The following is a 21,867-nucleotide window of genomic DNA, read 5'->3' on the forward strand; positions in this document are numbered from 1 at the left end:
GAAGATATTATGATTTTTATCCATCCAAGGTTGCAGCGGTTCGTGACTGGGCTAAACCTACTTCGTCCACTGAGATTCAGAGTTTTGTTGGCTTGGCCTGGTATTCTCGACGTTTTGTTAAGGATTTTTCATCCATTGCAGCTCCATTGACCAAGTTGACCCAAAAGAAGATTTCTTTCAGTGGTATGATATTGTGAGACAAGCTTTCAAACGCTCAAGGATTTTTTGAATTCAGCTCCTATATTGGCTTTGCCCAAGAAGGACGTGGGCTTTATTGTCTTTTATGATGCTTTAAGTGTTGGGTTAGGTGTTAGGTTGATGAAGGAGGGAAAGGTAATTGTATATGCGTCTCGTAAAGATTGGAGCCTCATGAGAGGAATTATCCTACCCATGATTTGGAGTTGTGCGCAGTTGTGTTTGCCTTAAAGTTGTGGAGGCACTACTTGTATGGAGTTTGTTGTGAGATCTTCTCAGATCATCGTAGCTTTCATTACTTCTTTACTAGCAAGATCTTCATATGAGGCAGCGTCGTTGGCTTGAGTTGCTTAAGGATTATAACTTGACTATTCACTATCATTCGGAAAAGGCTAATGTAGTTGCGGATGCCTTGAGCAGGAAGTCGACTAGCATGGGTAGCTTGGCGCATCTTTTGACCTAGGAGAGGCTTTTAGCCTTAGAGATTCAGTTTTTAGCAAACCAGATGGTTAAGCTTGATATTTCAACACCTGGGTGTGTTTTGGCATTTGTGGAGGCTAGATTTCTTTGATGCAGCAGATTCGAGCTTATTGGTTTGATGATGTTGGATTGAGGTTGATTCAAGATAAAGTGTTGAGTGGGGAGAATAAGGAAGCCTCACTTGATTCAAATAGAGTTTTGAGGATTAGGGGCTGAGTTTGTGTGCCGAGAGTGGTGATTGGATTAGGTTGATCTTGGAGGAGGCCCGTTGTTCTAGATATTCCATCCATCCAGGTGTGACTAAGATGTATAGTGATTTGAGATAACACTAGTTGTGGGGTGGTATGAAGCATGATAAGCGGATTTTGTGGCTCGTTTCCTATGTTGTCGGTGGGTGAAGGCCAAGTATATGAGACCTGGTGGTTTTCTTTAGAGTTACCCATTCCCGAGTGGAAGTGGGAACAGATCACTATAAACTTCGTGACTGGGTTGTCTCGTACTTCTCTTAGTTCTGACAGTGTTTGGGTCATCATAGATTGATTGACCAAGTCAGCTCATTTTATTTCTGTTCAGGTTTCATTCAGTGCTGAGAGGTTAACCCATATATTCATTCGTAAGATTATGCGTTTGCATGGTGCGTTGGTGTCCATTATTTCAGATCGAGGTTTTGTGTTCATAACTCACTTTTGGAAGACTTTTCAGGATGAGTTGGGTACTCAGGTTGATCTTAGCATAACATTTCACCCCTAGACTGATGGTCAGTCAGAGCGGACTATCCAGGTTTTGAAGGATATGCTTCACGTGTGCGCGATGGATTTTGGTAGCCAGTGGGAGCAATATTTGGCTTTAGCAGAGTTTGCATATAGTAATAGCTACCACTCCAGTATTGATATGGCTCTTTTTGAGACATTGTATGGTAGGCGTTGTCGCTCCCCAGTGGGTTGGTTTGATGTTTCAGAGGTGAGACCTCAAGGTACGGACTTGCTTTGTGAGTCGTTGGATAGAGTCTGGGTCATTCAGGATAGACTTAAAGTGGTTCAGAGTATGCAAAAGTGTTATGCTGATCGTAGACTTCATGCCTTGATATTTAGTGTAGGTGATCATGTTTTCCTTCGAGTTTCACTCATGAAGGGTGTGATGAGGTTTGGGAAGAGGGGCAAGCTTAAACCCAGGTATATTGGTCTATTTGAGATTCTTCGAACTGCTGGTGATGTGGATTATGAGTTGGTTTTTCCCCTTGATCTATCAGTCGTTCGTCCAGTTTTTCATGTTTCTATATTTCATTGTTATATTCCTGATGAGTCTCATGTCATTCTTTGGTAGTCGGTTTAGTTAGATGAGCGGTTTTTCTTTGTGGAGAAGCCGGTTTCCTTTTTGGCTAGGGATGTTAGACGGTTGTGCTCTAGAGTGATCCCTGTGGTTAAGGTCCAGTGGTGACATCAACCTGTAGATGAGGCTACTTTAGAGGTTGAGTCTGATATGCATAGTTCCTATCCCCAGCTTTCATTGATTCGGGTATTTCCTTGCCTTAGTTCGAGGACGAACTAGATTTTTAGTGGTGGATGATGTAACGACCTAAAAATTTAATGAAATATGTGAAATTTGTGATTTTATGTGATTTGACTGTTTTATCCCTCTCCATAGTTGTATTATGATATTTTTGGGGTGTGGGAGTGATTGGCATGATTTTCGATGCATTTTGGTATCCTTTATGCAATATTGTGGGTTTTGATAGTTTAAAGAGCCTTAATTGGGACTTATGTGGATATCTTTTGGTCCGTGCGACGGATGGTCGAATGGACTGCGCCAATAGCTTCGGAATATCAATTTTAGGATGGATAGACCTTTGGTTTGGGTCCCGGTGCACCCGAGCTCATTTCGACCAATTGATCGGAAAGTTGAAAAATTGAAAATATGGGTGTGGGATCCATATTTGATCGAAACGACCTCGGATGGAAAATCCAACTTCGCCAGATGATCTGGAATATTAATTTTAGGGTGTTAGCATGTTTGGTATGATTTTATGGCTTTTAAATCTCATTTCGACCCTCGATTTAGAAAATTATAATTTCGGGTTACGGAGGTCAAATTTGTGAAAATGATGTTTTTTTGAAAATCTGATATCGACATCGCGTCCGGAACGTTGAATTTAGTAAGGTTGTATAAATCAAACTCCGAACGAATCTCGATCACCCCGTCGAAGTCCATTTCGACTTAAGGGGAAAAATCTGCACTAAATGTTGCACATTTTTCTGCAATAAATACAGTTTTTTTCACCCATTTTGGTTCATTTTGCTCATTTTTCATGTTGCCTCTTGAGAGTTAAACCTAATATAGTGTGGGAGCTTAAAATTAGAGTTTGTGGGAGCTTGGGAAGCTAGATTAACAATTTTTTCTTGATTCTATTACGGATTAAAGGTAAGAATTCACCCCTTTTCTTAATAATTTCTTGATAAATTTCTCAAAACCCCCAAAATCTTAGAGCATGATTTTAAATCCAAATTTCACTCCTTTCACTTGAATAATATTTTTATCTTATAATTACTAGTTTTTAATTAATTTAACCTTCAAAATAACTCCGATTCTTGATTTTAATCCAGATTTCTAAGATTTTACCCGGTAAAGCTCAAAAATGGTTTTTCTTCAATTTGAACTCTGTTTTTTACTCGATTTAACTTGGATTTTCAAATGTGTGTTCCTAAAAATATGGGGAACATGTTTTTGAAGTAAAGTTCAAATTTTGCCCTTCGTTTTTGGAAATCCATTTTGGGGGTCCGTTTTGACTCGAAATCAAAAGTAGTCAATATGGGTGTTGTTGGTTTTGTCTTGATGCGTAGATTTCATATTTGATATTTTTACTGGATTACAGGATTATTCGTGAAAAGTAAGGTAGCGGGTTCAAGTGTAGCGGACCAATTTCGGCTTTCGAGGTAGGTTATGGCTTAACTCTTCAGACTGGGCTGGGTAGTAAATAATGGTACAAAATGCATGTTAAGGGTGGGAACTAATCGCGAAAAATATCTATCTATGTTTTGTGCCCGTGTGGGGCCTATATGTGATGTAATTGTAGAAATTGAGATATTATGTGATATGTTTGACCGTGTGAGGTCCTATGTGATATTGATAGCCTTGAATACATGTGAATAATTGTATTGTGTTGTTTAATGTGGTACCATTGGTGTATTGTGGTTATATTCATACTTTATTGGCATATGAGACATGAAAATTCATGGATGAAACGAAAATAATAAGTGGATGTTGGCTCATATGGTTGTGGGAATGTATCATTGTGGTTGGTTGTGGAAATATATCATGTGATTGGTTGTGGAAATACTCATTTTGATTGGTTGTGAGTATTACATCTTCATATCATACTCATTCATGAAACATTGGTACCACCGTGACAATATCTGAGAAACACTGCCAACACCTTTTTAAGAAAATAGTGCAACACCTTATAAAACCCTTTTCGAGGGATATGCCGAAAAGGATATATGAGATATGTGGATTGTATATGGGTTTACGAACACTCCATGGGTCCTACGCCAGGAAGCTTTAGCTCCGTAAGTGTATACGGGGATTGTGCGATGATCCCGGAAGTTGTGCGACGACCTCATGCATCATCATCATCATCATCATATACATTGCACTTACTTTATTGTGTTTATGTTGTGTTGTATTGCCTTATTGACTTGTCATCTATGTATTTGTCTTATCTTCCTTTACTTGTATTTGATGATCTTGTATCTACATGTTCTTGCTTGTTCTATTTATATGTGACATAATGTATACTTGTGTTCTATACCTTGGTGTGTTGTTGTAATATATGTGAGATATGTTAGAACTATTAGTGCAAGCGGTATGGGCTACCGTTGTGAGACATTTTCTGATTGCAGGGGAGTGCCCTTAGTGTATAGTTTGTATGATTTATTTACTACTTTGCTTGGTCGGCCTATGATACCTACTAAGTACAAGTGGACCGTACTTATGCCTACTGCGCCCTTTCGATGCAGGTCCTGGCTCGAGTGCGACTTAGATTTCTCGACTCGGGCGATTGTTGGTGCTTCCAAGGTAACGGTTGGATATTCATGCGTCCGAAGTTCACCTCTATCTTTCTAAAGTAGTTATATCTTTATTAGTATTCGGAGACAGATATTATTTCTTTTGTGGTTATTTTTTTGATATATTTGACTCTTGGATTGTACTAGTAGTTCTTACACTATTGACACCTGGTTTTGGGCATGATTGGTATTTTGGATAAGTTCTTTCCGCATTGTTATGATTACTTATATGGTTCGGTTTCATTCTAGAAGCCTTACCGTGGGATATTTCTGCCTTTTCTTCTTTTTGTACCAGTTTGGGTGATAGGCTTACTTTTCGAGGTACGCCACGATAAGTGTCATCATGACCCTTATTTTTGGGTCGTGACATTACGGTCCCAATATTGTAATTTTAAGTATATTTATAGCTATTTAGTTAATTTTTTTTTAAATAATCATTAATATTTTTGAATAAACACAATAAGAAATGTAAGTAGAAATTACACTATATAGTAAAATATTACTTCTTATTTTTATAAAATCAAATAATAGCTTACAACTTATTTAAGACTTCATAATTAATATTAAAAATATAATATTCTCTAATGCTTATTTTTAACATCGGGTCAAACACAAGAGAATAAACAATTAATTATGTTTTTCTTTTTCTACTTTATTTAGAAATTATACAAGATAATAGATTAAAATTATAAATATCTATGTATTAACATTTCATATAGAATCATACAAAGCAATAAAGGATACAAATTCATACATAAATTAATTTTAAATATATTTAAATTCATTTTATGGTGTTTAACAAGTAAAAATAAGGACTTACTGGATGGACGTTTTAATGAATCCTAATGTTAAAGGATTGCCTTTATGTTGTTAAAGGATTGCCTTTATGTCTTGTTTTATATACGTTAAAAATAGGAGATCAATTTAATATAGTAAGTAAGAAATTTCTTTTTAAGTGATTTGTCTACCTAATAAGGAAATTTAATACCTCAAATAAAGAGAATCAAAAGAATTAACAAAAGTTAAAATGATATATATTGTAGTAATTTAACATGAGCTAGTTAATATTACATTTTAAATAAATTATTTAAAATAATTTTAATAGGTGCTTAGTAAATAACTATGTTTTCATAAGTTAACATGATATATATTGTAGTGATTTAACATGAGGTAATTAATATTACATTTTAAATAAATTATTTAAAATAATTTTAATAGGTGCGTAGTTAATAATTATGTTTTCATAGATTATATGTAGTGCAAATCTTTGTAATGATATCTATCATGTGAAGTTTTGAAATTACTTATTGTGTTTGGTAGAGAAACACTTATTCAATATTTATGAGTATTTTTTATTATCTTGCTATAATATAGCAATAGTTACTTTATGCAATTAAATGTGCAGCCAAAATTAATTTCACTTTTTTTAATCTTTTATGGAACATATGTAAGTATTTGCACATACTCTTATAAACTATATCTCTCTTACTTCAATTTATAACATTTTGATTAGACATTGAAATTACGATTAAAAAAGTCGCGATATTTCAAATTATCTTTCAAATAAATAAACCTTAAATAGAAGAGTATACCTTTATGGACTTTTGACAAATAAATGAAATTCAACATGACTAAAATACTGATAATGTTATAAAATACTAACCAAATAAAAAATGTCAATTCTTTTTTAGAACTCATTAAAAAGAAAAATATATTATTTGAATGGAGATATAGAATGTATTACAATAAACATTCTGATATAATGCATTTAATTTTTTTACTACACATTAAAATAGACTTATAGTTGAGGTGTGTGAAATTCATGTGAAAAATCACATCATAAATGACATTGAAAAGATTCTAATGAAATGAGCATTACGTCTATATTTTTCATTTAAAATAGAATTGTAGTGGGGTCAACATAGAAAATTATACAAAATTATTTTTAAAATTATGAAAAAACGATTATACCCTTAGTTATATTTGCATGTTTTATATTATACATAAATTAACTATCAATAATTTTAGACAAAAACAATATAAAAAAATAATAATGAATGTTACACTCAAAAGTAACTTGTTTATTCCATTTAGTTAAGAGGAGAGAAAGCTCATTTGGACACCACGATTGAAAAAAATGTTTAACTGAAAAAAACTTCAAATATGATTTCTCTTTAAATTTAATATTATTCTATCATTTGATTTATGTATATTATTTAAGTTTACATTTAATAAAATATTATCACATAAATTCTCATATATCATTATAAAGTCTGAACAAAACTAACTACTTAAATTATTTTTTAAGGTTTAACAAATTATATTTTAAAATTATTTTAGATATCATGAAAAAGTTTAACTTGAAATTATTTTTGAATGTTGTGAATTGTGGATATATGAATGTCTTATAAATATTTGTTACTCTCTCAATTTCAAAAATAAAGACCTATTTTTTGTTTTAATTTATTTTAAAAAGAATGAAAGATTTTTTTTGACAATAATTTAATTTTAACTTTCCACATGTTATATTTAGAACCACAAGATAAAGGGCAGTTTGATACATTTGACATAATTATTCATATGTTAATTTTCATAATGAAACAATCTATAGTGTTAAATCCATGACAAAATTATTCATATGTTAATTTTTTCAATAAAAAATATAGAGTCTTAAATTATAGAATATGAGTAAATTAAATAAAATAATTTATTTTCTTATGGAGACAATAGATTTTTTTTTTATTCATATGAATATCTCATATGTTAATTTTCACAATGAAACAATCTAAGATTTTAAGACGGTAAATTCTATGATAATCTATTAATTGCTGAAAAATTACTCATGAAAATCAAATACCGAAAATAGATATTAAATGAGTTTATGTCATATAAATTGACTGTATAAAGAAATGTGATAGTATTAAGGTTTATTTATCATTGTAGTGTATATTTTATGCTATACTTTTAAAATTACCTTTCAATAACTGAAAGTTTTTTTATTTGAAATTGAGCATTTCTCTGTTTTAATTTATTTATTTGATTTTGATTTAGCACAAAGTTTAAGAAGGTAAAAAATAATTTTCAATCTTATGTCTTAAATTAATAACACATAGAATGTGTCAAAATATATTTTAATCTTGTGGTGTTAAACATGATATGTGAAAAGTTATAATTTAATAGTTAAAAAAAGAAAGGCAATTTTTTGAAACAAATTTAAACAAAAAGTAAGATAAATAAATTGAATGTGTGGACTATCATTTAAATATTTATAAATTTTATTATTATTTAATTTCAGTAATTATTTTGTAGAGTAATAAAATGTGCGAATAACAACGAATTCTATTTTTATGTAGATATTTCAATTCAAAAAAATAATTATTAATGAATAGTGACAAAAAAATAATTTTTAAAAAGAGTTGTGGGAAGATGTGGGTCTATGTGAGATATTAAATCAATTGGGATGTGATTGATATTTAAGAAAAATAACTTGGCTTTTTTGTCATAAAAAATTTATGGCTAAACTTTGAAGCCTAAAACATAAGCAGGCAAGGTAGAATGTTTTTGAAATGACAGTTGTACCCTTGGTTGTCCTCCAACTCACTCTTTTATATAGTAGAAAAAAATGACTATATTTTTCAAAATTTTCTTTCAAATCATTTTCAAGTAGTATTAAAGAGGGGGGGCTTTTCATATACAATTTGAGAGTATTTTAACATTTTACTAAAAAAAAATAACTTGAAATAAAATTTTATAATCTTTTTGATTGGATAATTGCCAACTAAATACAAAAATTGAAATTCAAAACTTGTTAAAATGATATTAATTTGAAATATTATATTTAGGTTTGGGCATGGTATGATACGGTACGACATTTTAAACTTCGGTACGGTAACTTCGAATTTAGGTATCTAAAAGAATAATATCATTACCACACCAAAGTAGTTTGGTATGATTCGATATTTTTAAATTCGATTTTGGTATTTTCCAGTATGGTAATTCGGTAATCATACTTTATTTGATTTCGACTTATATTATTCATACAAAAAAACTATAACTTTAAACTGTAAAAACGTCTCAATCATATCCGACTAACAACTATCTTTGTTAATCAATTACATAAAAAGAACATTTCAATTTCGATTGAGTAGTCCAAGATACAAACACTGAACAACATTACCTAAACTTAAGCATAGTACTCCTAAATAATAAGCTTCCCTAAAAATTTATTTCTAAAAAAAAGTTACTTTTATGTTCAATTGGCTAATGGATGACATATAAATATAGTTAATAATCTTAAATATAATATATATATATATATATATATATATATATGGATTTTATATATTATCAAAAACTTTAGTGCGGTATATGATATTTCGATAATTATTGCATAAATATCAAATACCGTATCAAATACCAAAATAATTTAAAACTCTTACCAAATACCATAACATCTATACCATGGTATAAACTTTTTTGGTTTCGCATGGTATTTCGCATATACCATGCCATGCCCACCCCTAAGTATAATAAACATTAAGTTGTAGATTAATTTGAGAATTTTTTTGGGGGGGTTATAACTTATATATAGCTAGGGCGAGCAGTGAGAAGTAGAGCATTTTTAAAAAGAGAGTGAAGATTGAATAGTAAATGGGGCCCAGCAAAAAGAGATGAATTTTGGATGATGAATTTGTATTGTGAAATAACTATAATGCCCTTGGTAGTCCCATAACTCACCTTTCTATATAAAATATAAAAAAAATGACTATATTTTTAAAAAATTTCTTTCAAATTATTTTCAAGTATTATATTAAAGGGGGGGGGGGGGGTCTTCATATACAATTTGAGAGTATTTTAACATTTTATTGCAAAAAAATAACTTGGAATAAAATTTTATAATCAATATTTTAACATTTTATTGCAAAAAAATAACTTGGAATAAAATTTTATAATCAAGAAATTTTATAATATTTTTGTTTTGATAATTGCCAACTAAATGCAGCAATTGAAATTCAAAACTTGTTAAAATAATATTAATTTGAAATAGTGTAATTAGGTTTGGGTATGGTATGATACGGTACGACATTTTTAACTTCGATACGGTAACTTCGATTTTAGGTATCTAAAAGATAATATCATTACCATACCAAAATAGTTTGGTATGATTCGATATTTTTAAATTCGATTTTGGTATTTTTACAATATGGTAATTCGGTAATCATACTTTATTTGATTTGGTAACATTATTCATACAAAAAAAAACTATAACTTTAAACTTTAGAAACGTGTCAATCATATCCGACTAACAACTATCTTTGTTAATTAATTACATAAAAAGAATATTTCAATTTCGATTGAGTAGTCTAAGATACAAATTCTGAACAACATTACCTAAACTTAAGCATAGTACTCCTGAATAATAAGTTTTCCAAAATATTTATTTCTAAAATAAAGTTACTTTTATGTTCAATTGGCTAATGGATGACATATAAATATATTTAACAATCTTAAATATAATATATATAGATTTTATATATTAATACATCAAAAAAACCCTAAACTTGTCTGCTCAACTCACTTTAACATCTAAACTAAACTTCTATTATTTACCCCCTTTAACATCTTTAAAGTGTATTAAATTCACCCCTTAATATATAATACCACTCTCATAATGGAGAGTACATCACATTCGCTGACACATCAGTGGCAAATCACCGTCATATTAGAGCCACGTAAATAAAGTATTTTTAAAATATTTTATATATATATATATAATATTTTAAATAAAAATACCCCCACCCCATTTTCCATCTTCTTCATAACCACCTCTTTCTCCCCCCTGGAATCTTCATACCTGCACGCACCCCCATCCACCCCCACACAGCCACACCCCCATCCACCCCCGTCCACCCCCACACAGCCACACCCTCATCCACCCTCGTCTACCCCTATACAGCACACTACCATCCACGCTCATCCACCCCCACACAACGACACCACCATCCACCCCCGTCCACCCCTACACAACCACACCTGCACACACCCTATCCACCTCCACATAGCCACACCTGCACACACACACACACACCAGGTTTTTCGACAAATTTTTGTCAAAAAATGTCATCACCATCATCGAAAACTACAATAAAAGAGTGATACAAAACTCAACCCACCTGATAAATTCGACCAAATCAACACCAAATTCTCTAAAATCAACAACCAAATATCCAAATCATGTAGATTTTTTAATTTTCAAATTCAATTTTTTTTATTGATCTAATGGATTGAAGAAGGAGAAATTAGAGGGAGGGGGCAGCTTTGATGGGAGGAGCGACTGGTGGTGGTGGGGGGATGGGGGACTGGTGGTGGATATGGCAGTTGAAGTAAGGAGTGGGGTGGGGGTGTTGGCGGGTGGGATGGGTGAGGAAGGAGGGACTTTTTTCTCTCCCTCTCTCTCTCTCTCTCTCTCTCTCTCTCTATATATATATATATATATATATATACATATATATATATACACACATATATATATACACATATATATATATATATACACATATATATATATACACACACACACATATATATATATAATATTAGTAGGCTTTTAAAATAAAAAATAAAAAAAATTCACGCATTTTTTTTAAAAAAAATACCACGTCAGCATTAGGGTTGAAATTAATTTACTTTAAAGATGTTAAGGGGGCAAATAAATAGAAGGTTAGCTTAAGTGTTAAAGTAAGTTGGGCACACAAGTTTAGGGGGTTTTGATGTATTATTTCTACTATCAAAAAACTTTGGTGCGGTATACAATAGTTCGATATTTATTGCATAAATATCAAATACCAAAATAATTTAAAACTCTTACTAAATACCATAACATTCATACCATAGTATAAATTTTTTTTGATTTTGCATGGTATTTCGTATATTCCATACCATGCCCACCCCTAAGTATAATAAACATTAAGTTGTAGATTATTTTGTGAATTTTTTTGGGGGGTTACAACTTATATAGCTAGGGTGAGAAGTGAGAAGTAGAGAATTTTAAAAAAGAGAGAGAAGATTGAATAGGAAATGGGGCCCAACAAAAAGAGATGAATTTTGAATGATGAATTTATATTTTGAAATGACTATAATGTCTTTGGTCGTCCCATAACTCACCTTTCTATATAAAAAAAAAAAAAAAAAAAAAAAAAAAAAAAAAACTAGATAAGTATGTCCGTGCTTAGCACGGGCCCAACATGAAGCATTCGATGTAACTTTTTATTTGCTACAAGTATTTTGAGGTGTAAACCTGAAATTGAATTAAAACTATTTATTTTTTGAAAATTCACTGAATATGTTATTGTTGATGAATTTTCTCCCATAAAGAAACAACCCTCTTAATTCAAACCAAATTAAGAAGCATTATGCAAAAAGACTTTGTATGATAGATTTAATATATAAATTAACAGATTGTGTCTAGTTGTTTTGCACCTTAGAACACAAAAATATGTACATATCAATATGTTGAATGTACACTCTAATCATGCTTTTCATACGTTTCAAGTAATATGTATGATAGTTCCCACTTAGATTGTCTGTCTCCATATTATCCTCAAAAGATGGCATACGAGAAGTTTTATATCGCTTTCAAAATGCAGACAAACCTTCATAAAGTTATAAAACAACAACAACAACATACCCAATGTAATCCTACAAGTATGGTCTGAGGATAGAGTGCACAGACAGCTTACTCCTACCATGAAAGGTAGAGAGACTATTTTTCAAGAACTGAGGTTGTGTTACAATGTCGAAACAAGAAAAAAAAATAATTCTACAAACTATGTGAATGATTTAATTTGGGAGAGAAGCGGTCAGCAACTTTTCTAAAATTCAAAAAACAGTACAAAATTCTTTCATAACAATACTATAAGACATTTATAAATTGCTTGTTACTATCCGGCATTAGATTTAGAAGTAAGATTAAGTTGCTTTCAGAAAGCTTCTTTCCCTGCAAGTCATAAAAAAATTTGACCATATTTATATTCAAATAATTATATTACTAAACCAAGACTATTACCAAAACTTTAATGCTATGTGACATGTCTCGTTACTTCTTCGCACAAAGTTACAGGTGTACGGAACTCACCGCGTTCGTCAATTTCACCATGTTCTTCACTCATCTCAACAGTCCTACAACTTGAATTGAATTAGAATTTTAAATTTAAACATATTCTACAACTCCTCTTTGATACTCTAGCATATTGCTCCCTTGTCTAAGTTCATCTTTCGATTTTCTGACAAATTAAACCACATACTATCAATGACAGAATAATACAACTTTATAATTACTCAGTAAAAGAGAAGAAATCTTTATACATCTAATTTTTTATATAACATGATAATGATCTTTAGGAAACATACAAGATATGTTACAGAAGTCGGATCAGAGGAGCCCTTACTTCTTAAACAACTAATTGAAACAGAAATCTGACTTCCTTGAATAAAACATTACATATTTAAAGATTACATTAAGAATAACTCTTTCACTTTCCAATAGTAGTAACGTTATGCTTTTTCCAGTAGATGGATTACAATGTACCAATCGATGGATCTACTATGGCTCAATCTCGAATAAGTAGGACAGAGTCCAATATATACACTCAAAATCAAAATACTACAATTTTCCCCTCAAAAGAATCTTATTTAGTATATTCTTTATTATATTAGTCCAATGGATTTAACCAACACTCCTGAGGCTTGTAACGGTTCCTCACAGTATCCTGGCAATAATTGTAAACCACAAAGTTCCTCCGAACCCAAGCATAATCAGTCTTCTGTTTAATTGACAAGTGCCAAGCATTTTATTGATCCCACCAGTGCTGTGTCATGGTGGAAACACAAGCAGGGTACGGATTTTTCCATGTACAAGCATCTATGGTGAATTCGTTATAAGATGCTACAAATGGTGCATTTTTCTAGTTTATCTTTTCTAAGCCTCCTCTAGTAGCCCAATTATCTGCATTCCATATGCTAGAAAACACGTACAATGTCCTCTGGGCAGGAAAGAAATCGTTCGTGTGATTCGCGTTCTTATATATCCTTATTGGTACCTTATCCACAAAAAACCTGCATTTACAAAAATGTAGTTGATCAGTCGTCATCAACTTCGCTTTAATCTCTAATAATTTGTGTTCATCATATATATGAATCTTCGATATCTATTTCGCTATGTTCAAGTCTAATTCACGAGAATATTGATGTTAGTCGTAATTTTAAATGACCATTCTCTCAAGTCTCATCTATCAAGTTCTTCTCCGCCAAGTTTACTTTCGAAAAATTGTGACCATGGTGTTATGTCGGAGAAACAAAAAGTACACCGATGGATATAGTAAGATGGTTGGAATCCCTTTATCTGTAACCAAAGTGTGATTCAGACTTTAGGATTAGTGGTAAAACTAGAATTTTTACGAAAAGGTCCAGAATATAAAGAAGACACAAAAAACTAAAACTATCTAGAAGTATTTGGATCTTTTAATATGAGGTAGAGATTTTGAGGAAGAAACGCACAAGAAGATCCAAATTATTGCCTCATATGTCACTGCCCATTTACCATTACGTAGAGGCTTATGGTGGAAATTGATATTTCCAATATATAAGATCCTATCTTCAGGAACTTTATTAACTCCCTTGATAACAGCATCCACCCTTACAAAGGAACATCGTCGCACTTCATGATATTTTTGGTGGATGCTACACAGACCTACAAAAAAACAAACATATATATGAGGTTACTTTTTGGGGACAAAACTAATGTCAAGGTTCATGGGCAATCCAGAATCATTCCACATTCACATATGGCAACAATTTTCAGAACCACGAGGTCATAGTGACCCATATAAGGAACAATGACTATATCACCAAAAAACTCTGCTTCTTTCTTTAGCTCCACATTTACCTCTTTTCTCTCGTGCTGTCAAAATCCATCTCAAGATTAAATAAAATTTTACCAGTATCAATGTGATACAAGCATGAGAAGCACCAAGAGCACAAAACCTTTCATCACACAAGTTCAAAGGACCATACTCATACTCATTATCTAGATCAACATCACAAGCACCAACTGTCACACCCCTTTTACGTACTCCAAAAGATTTATATTTTAATTTCGAAAGGGTTTTATTATTTAAGCGACAAGAAATGAAAATTTGTTTCGGAAAAGGATTATTTACATTTTTTTTTTTTACTCAGAGTCGCCACTTGGCATAATCTAGTATGCCAAGTCACCATTAGAAAATCCTTCTCGAAACCATTTGACTCTTTAAACTGGTTTGCGAACAGAGATTCCGGCTAAAGAATTCTGTTGACCGAGGGGAAGGTGTTAGGCACCTCTCGATCCCGTGGTTCAACCACAGTCGCTTGGAAGAGTGTATCGACTATTTTTGGGCACTAAGAAATGTATAAACCGCACAAAAAGCAAACAAAACAAAACAATCCGAAATGTAAAGTCCAGTCCAATTATTACAACCCGAAATAAAAAGGGACTCAAAGTAAACCTACGCTAATCCTAAACTAATGCTCTACCCGACGCCTCAAGCCTTCACCACGAACGTTCTCCAGGTACATGATACCTCGGGGCATTCCCCGGTGAATAAGTATATACAGATACTTCGGGGCATTCCCCGGCCAAATTATACAATTGATTCAAAAGTGCTAAAATCAAACCATTCAATCAAATTTCAAACATTCAATCAACCCACAATCTCTAGATTTGCCTACCCGACCTACGTCTTGCCTATTCCAATCAGCGTATCTTGATACTACCAAATTCAATTAACGTTTATTTCAAGTCAAACAACTAATGAATCAAACTAATCAAAGTTCACTAATTATATCAAGTTTTCAATTCCTTCATTCACGTAAATCAATCAATCAATATCAACCACAGTAATCGCGATTTCTCAAACACAATATCAAAACATATCACCACGTCACAATCATCAACCAAACATAATATTCACTCCAACACATCAAATACAATAAACATGAAATAAAAGAGGGGAATAGAATTGGACCTCGATTCGTAGCTTTCAAACTCAAATATTAATCGAGTGAGAAAAATGAAGACCGCATCCGAATATCCCGAGCAAAACCTCAACAACGATCAAACCAAACTCGGTATTGAAAATAATAACCGGACAGCTCCAAAACCAGTAAAGAAAAACTCATAATACGGAATCCAAATCACAAATGTTGACACGATTTCAAACACAACGCCTTAATACGATCCGAAATATCCAATTCCGGCCAAGAACTCACCGGAATTAGCAACTAAAGTGGCGGCAAAATAAATGGGTCACGTTTTTGGTGGATTTTTGAGTGGTTTGATGCATTTTCGGTGAGGAGCAGGTGTTTCTGATGGCTTTGAATGGATTCAAAAAGGAGGTAGCCGGATTACAAGATGAGATGATGATTCCGGCGAGAACGTCGTCGAAATATTCAACCAAAGCTGCCTTTTATCTTTTCTTCCCTCTCTGTTTCCTCACTGTCTCTCTCGTCTCTCTTAATTCTTCACTATCGTCTCGATCTCTCCCACTCTCAATGTTTCATCTGTTTTTCGGTGAGCTGTGAAGGAAGTAAGCTAACGGAAAATGTCAAAATCCAACGACTGGGTCGCCGGAATAGTGACCCAAAATCAAAATAACTATATCTCTCTCTTTGTTACTTTCCCTCACTCTTCGCTACTCCTTTAATTCCTCTGTCTATGCTACTGATTCTTTGTTGTTCAATTGTGTGTGCACGTATTCCGGTGAAGCCTTTTCTCGGTGATGTGTATGAAGGTGCAGTCGAGTGTGTGCTACCGTGATGCGTACATTGTGAAAAAGAAAAGAAAAATGGAGTGTGTGTTACGTTAAGAAGACGGTGGCTGTGTAATTCAGTGAAGGCGAGTGGAGTTCTATGTGTCTTTTTTAGTTACCGTGTGTTTGTGAACCCAGAAGAAGAAGAAGAAAAGAATGGTGTATATTGTTCTTCAAAAAAAAATGTGAGGTATAGTGTATATATTCTGTGAGGTGAGGGTGGGGTAGTGGTGAGGTAGGGGTGGGGTATGGTGTGATGTGGTTTATTTTGATTGGATGGGTTGTTAGGATAAGATGTAGGGTTTAGGATAGGATAGAATTTTTTAGGGAATTTATTATTTTTTTGTATTTTGTGAGGGTATAATAACACGGGTGAGGGTACACGGTAGGATGACATAACATGGGTAAAACAACATCGGGGAGGGACGAAATTAGGTGTCTACACCAACATCTACTTGAGAAATTCCAAGCATATCATTCACATATTCAAGTAGTGAGTTATTCTTAGAAGCACATTGATCATTATACACAACACTAAGAAAAGAAGCACGTACTTCTACACTATGTAAATCCGAATTCACATCACCTTGGCTACTAATTGCCACATCACAATATTTAAAACTTAAGGGAGTGTAGAGCATACCAATTTCACCTTGATTTCTACTAGGGCAGCCCACTTGTTTTTTAAAATGGCCAACTAGTGTGTGAATATTCTTTTCACTTGGTAATGGAACCTTATTCAGGTTATAAGTGCTAGCACTAGATGGACACAAATCGTTCTTACGAAAAGAATTGATTTTGTCATCTAAAGGATCAACTAGTGTTTGCGTACTCATAACAAGAGCTTGGTCCCTATGAAACCTAACAATAGCAAGAGCATCACAAAAGGAATATTCATACTCTCCTACACTAAGCAATTCCGAAACTACTCCACCTTGGCTACTACTAGCCACATCACCACAATTCAAGTTTCTAGGAGTGTAGAGAATAGCTTTGTTACCTTGTAGATCATGGGAAGTGTGTTTTCCATCTTGTTTAGCATTAGGGCAGCCTTCATGCTCCTCATTACAAGGGAATAGTTCAAGTTTTCCCTTTGGACTCACTTCTTCATCACTTGTCCCAAAATAGCGACTTTCGGCCAAGGGCTTTAAGGGAATTTTCTTAGGCTTCTTCTTGGGACTTCTAAAGTCTTGAACATGGACATGGGAAGAGAAAATACTAGGTAAATGCTAGTATTTGGGTTAGTGAGTAATAAGGATTATTTGTGGACAAGATCCATAATCAAGCATTTCTTTCCCTTTCCAACTCCACTACCCATGGTTTCCCTTTTCTTTTCACTTTTTTTTTTCACATCCTCCTTGTACCTCACCATTCATTTTCTCTCCATTTGAGGCTTAGCCTCACTCTCCTTTGGTGCAAACTCTCCCATTTCTCCTACTTGGATAGATTGAGTTCGGTTTAGGGAAGTTTGGAGAGGGAGAATCGGATTTGGTTGATGATGGGTTTGGATTTGTGGCATGGGGTTTTGTGGAGTGTAGGATCTTTGGTCAAGTGGAATTGGGACTTGGTGGTTTGAATTTTGTGGAGGTTTTTGTGGACATAGTCTATCAACACCCACTTTTAATCGAGCCACACCACCCTTCAAAGCATCCAAGTTACTCTTTATATCTCTCCTCAAAGCATCATTATTATCCTTCATTTTTCGAGCAAAGGCCTCAAATCGAGCCATCAAGGCTCCAGTAGCATCATTTCCTAAAGGTTTGGAAGTAGTACCTTCGGGTTCCACGGCAAATGTACCTAAAAAGAGAAAAAAAAAAAACAGCAAGCAAAACAACCTACAAAACGAGCAAACAGGTTAGTTCAAAAGCCTCACTTCACCCACACTTGGCCTCACAAGTGTTGGGGAATCGATAATACTTGGCACGTTACTTGAGAGGTGAGAAGCTTTGGTCCGAAATCGATCTTTGTTTGAAACGACTCAAATAAAGTCATGCATGAACTTGATCCAACAAATTACCACGACTTCAAAATGAGAAAAACACATAAAAAAACAAAGACATGAAATAAACGAACTCTAGACTAATTACCAAACCTAGTAGGTACTTACTAGTTTGCTAATTAGTGATAGAATTAGCTTTAAAAAAAACTAAAATCAAAAATTAGAAACTAGGAAAATCTAATTTTAGAGATGAATTTTGGTTGATCACAAGTGATGATGTGGCACTACGTGGTTGGTTGTCACTTTTCAAATTTTCAATTTTCCAAAACCTTGTCTCGGCCAAACACTACCTTTTGGGAAAGAGAGTTTCGGATTTGAGGGTGTAAGGATGCAATTTAGAGCTTTTTCAAGCCTTCAATTGAAATGGAAAAGAATTGATCCCCACCTTGTACTTGCAAGTGTACTTTGTTGTCCCCTTGTCCTCTCCTTCTTTTGAAAGAATGAAATATTCTTTGAATATGCTTTTGGACTAACAATTTTTTTCACTCTCTTTCTTCCCTCTTTTGTATCAAACAACCTCCTTGAATATTCTTCTACAACAATCTATGAAGATGAAGAAGAATAACATGAATATTCAAGAGTTGACCAAAGTTTGACCACAAGGTAAATGAACCCTAAATTTAATTTTTCTTTTGGATCTAGATTCCTTTTGCTAAGACAAGCTTAAATATCAACAAACCAGCCACAAAACGTCACAAATACCACAAGCCACACAAAATCCACCCACAAAAAGCTTCAAACACGTTTTCAACAATGGTGGAATGCACAAACACAACCGAATCTTGCTCAAAACTTAAATCTAGACTCCCTATGTGCTAGAGAACAAGAATCTAACACAAGAAACTTTCAAAACAAACTAAAAACTTGTAGATCGAACTTGAAAATTTTGGATCTACAACAAACACACAACACTTTTTTTTTGTATTTTCGGATTTTTGACTCTTTATTGTTGAGATTTTCTTAATAAGAACACTAAAATCAAGATTTAGGGATGTTGGAACAACCCTAAACAAGATTTTGATACCAAATAATAGAAGATCTAAACCTAATACACAAAATTATGGACACAAGATGCAAAAATCAACAACCACAAGACAAAGAAAACAGCACAATAAGAAAGAAGATGAAGAAGAAGATTGCATAAATATAAAGATAGATAATGAAACATACACCAATCTTAATGATTAGCACCTAATTGTGTATCAAACAACTAAACACACTTCACCATGGATGGATAATACTTCATTTTTAGGTAAACACAAAGGAATTCACCTTCTCAAGCACCCACCTTTCTTGCTAATTTGTCAACACAAGTGAAATTCATCAATTGTGCTGACCCTAATTTCGAATTCTCTCTCTAAGAGAAGAAGAAAACTACAATCTAAAAGCCACTCATTTCAAATGTCCAAAAGCTAAGGAAAATAAGAGCTAAGGTGTTTATTTATACTGTTTATTTATACTATTACAAACAATGATAAAAATACTCTTAATGAAGGATGCTCTTTTGGAGTGTAAAAAGAAATCATTAAAGACAAGAATGTCCTTAATGAAGCCCCAAATAGAGGCAGCTTTGGAGTGTATTTCAAAGCTCCTCTTCACACTTTAGCATATACACTCCAGTACGCGAACTCATGACACAATCACAAGCTTCCAACTTCATAAATATTGCTTGAAGACCATGTGACTCTTTGGCTTGACTCCTTCTGAAAGGTTTTGTGCTCTTGGTGCTTCTCATGCTTGTATCACAATGTCAATGCTAATAGCAACAGAAATTTCCAATAGGGTTCATATGCTACCAATATGTCAACCTACCAATGCAACAAAGAATCGAGCGACAACATTAGATGATTTGATTAGCTGATGCTGCATCCAAGACTTTCTTATAGCCATTCGCTCAGCAAAATGATTTCCAGTAGAAAGAATACCAATAAACAGATCTATAGGCTGATCAAGGAGAGACGGTGTTTTCCATCAGTTTGACATATCAAGATGCTTCTGAGGTGCAAAATGAGAATATGTTGCTGGCAAGGAGGCAGCAAACACTGAATCAACATCAATGTCACCGTTCAGTGACAAACCAGTGGCATCCTCAAGGGAAAATCCCTAACAGCACAAAAAAGAACAACCTTAAGAATAGTCCTATTTAATAATCCAGTATGAACTTGAATGTAACAGTATGTTACTCGCAGTCTGATATGAAAATGAGGTCACATGCCTTCCATCAACATTTATGTGATAACCCTTAAAGTCAGCGCTAAGCGTTAGCACAAATAACTTATCCTCTGAAAATGGATATGGACAATCAATAGACATCTTCTTTGTCCGCCCTGTAATAAGTCGGTTTAACCACTATGATGACTTTGATTGCTCGGACTGATTGTCGTCATCATTTTTCATCCAGTTCTCACATTTAACCTGCCTATCAACTGCAAAAGATACCATACAATAAGCTAATTCATAATACAACAGATAATGCAACTAACAACACATTCTCAGTTAATCTTTCTTCCTTCAATACTTTAAAATCAATAGCCAAGCTTCTAACAGACATATACATTACCATAAGCTCTTATCCCCCAACCCCACCCCATAATTTGCCTAAAGTACAGATTTTTAACTTATATTCGACGTCAATGTACAGAATTTTAAGTTCACACTCAATAAAAGAATTAAAAGTTAAATCAATAAACCAAATTCATTGTCTCACCATTCTCCTCAGTATTCTTGGACCTCAAGCCATCATACCCATCGCATCCTATAACAAGTGTTGTGTTCAATTACAGGCTTTCCACTCCAACCGTATTCAGACCCTATAACTCCATCATAAACTGTGAAACCATCAAATATTAGCTATTTCTTAACAAAGATATCTTCGGTTCATACTCCGAATGCGCCTAACGTGGCTTCCCAACAACTGTAATATGGGACCCTAATGTAAGCCCACATGGAAACACCAGCATTCTCCTTTTCTCCTGAAATTCCAACCTGGATATCGAAATCGAATGCGGACATTCTTCTGTCTTATTACTATCATTATTTACAGGAACCACCGCTTCTTGTCTGTGCAATTCAAGTTCTTCCCAGAACTTTTTCCCTACATCAAAAAGATATTATTTTTTGATGAAGGTGTTCCATTTTTTTAAAAAAAAATGACATCAAGAAGATGTATAGTTACAAGGAACAAAAATAAAAGGAATTGCTAGCCTCAGTTATACACTGTCTCCATCTAAAACAAGATCGATTACAAAGAAGTTAACATGCATTATACAACATTATCTAATAAAAAATT

The 21,867-nt window shown here is 33.4% G+C and overlaps 1 pseudogene; it reads right to left on the reverse strand.

Moving 5' to 3' along the window:
• Positions 1 to 12,648: 12,648 nt before the first annotated feature.
• Positions 12,649 to 21,688, reverse strand: LOC107858001 (annotated as a pseudogene).
• Positions 21,689 to 21,867: the final 179 nt, after the last annotated feature.

The sequence above is a fragment of the Capsicum annuum genome, unplaced genomic scaffold, assembly GCF_002878395.1.
Source record: "Capsicum annuum cultivar UCD-10X-F1 unplaced genomic scaffold, UCD10Xv1.1 ctg3734, whole genome shotgun sequence".
Taxonomy (NCBI): domain Eukaryota; kingdom Viridiplantae; phylum Streptophyta; class Magnoliopsida; order Solanales; family Solanaceae; genus Capsicum; species Capsicum annuum.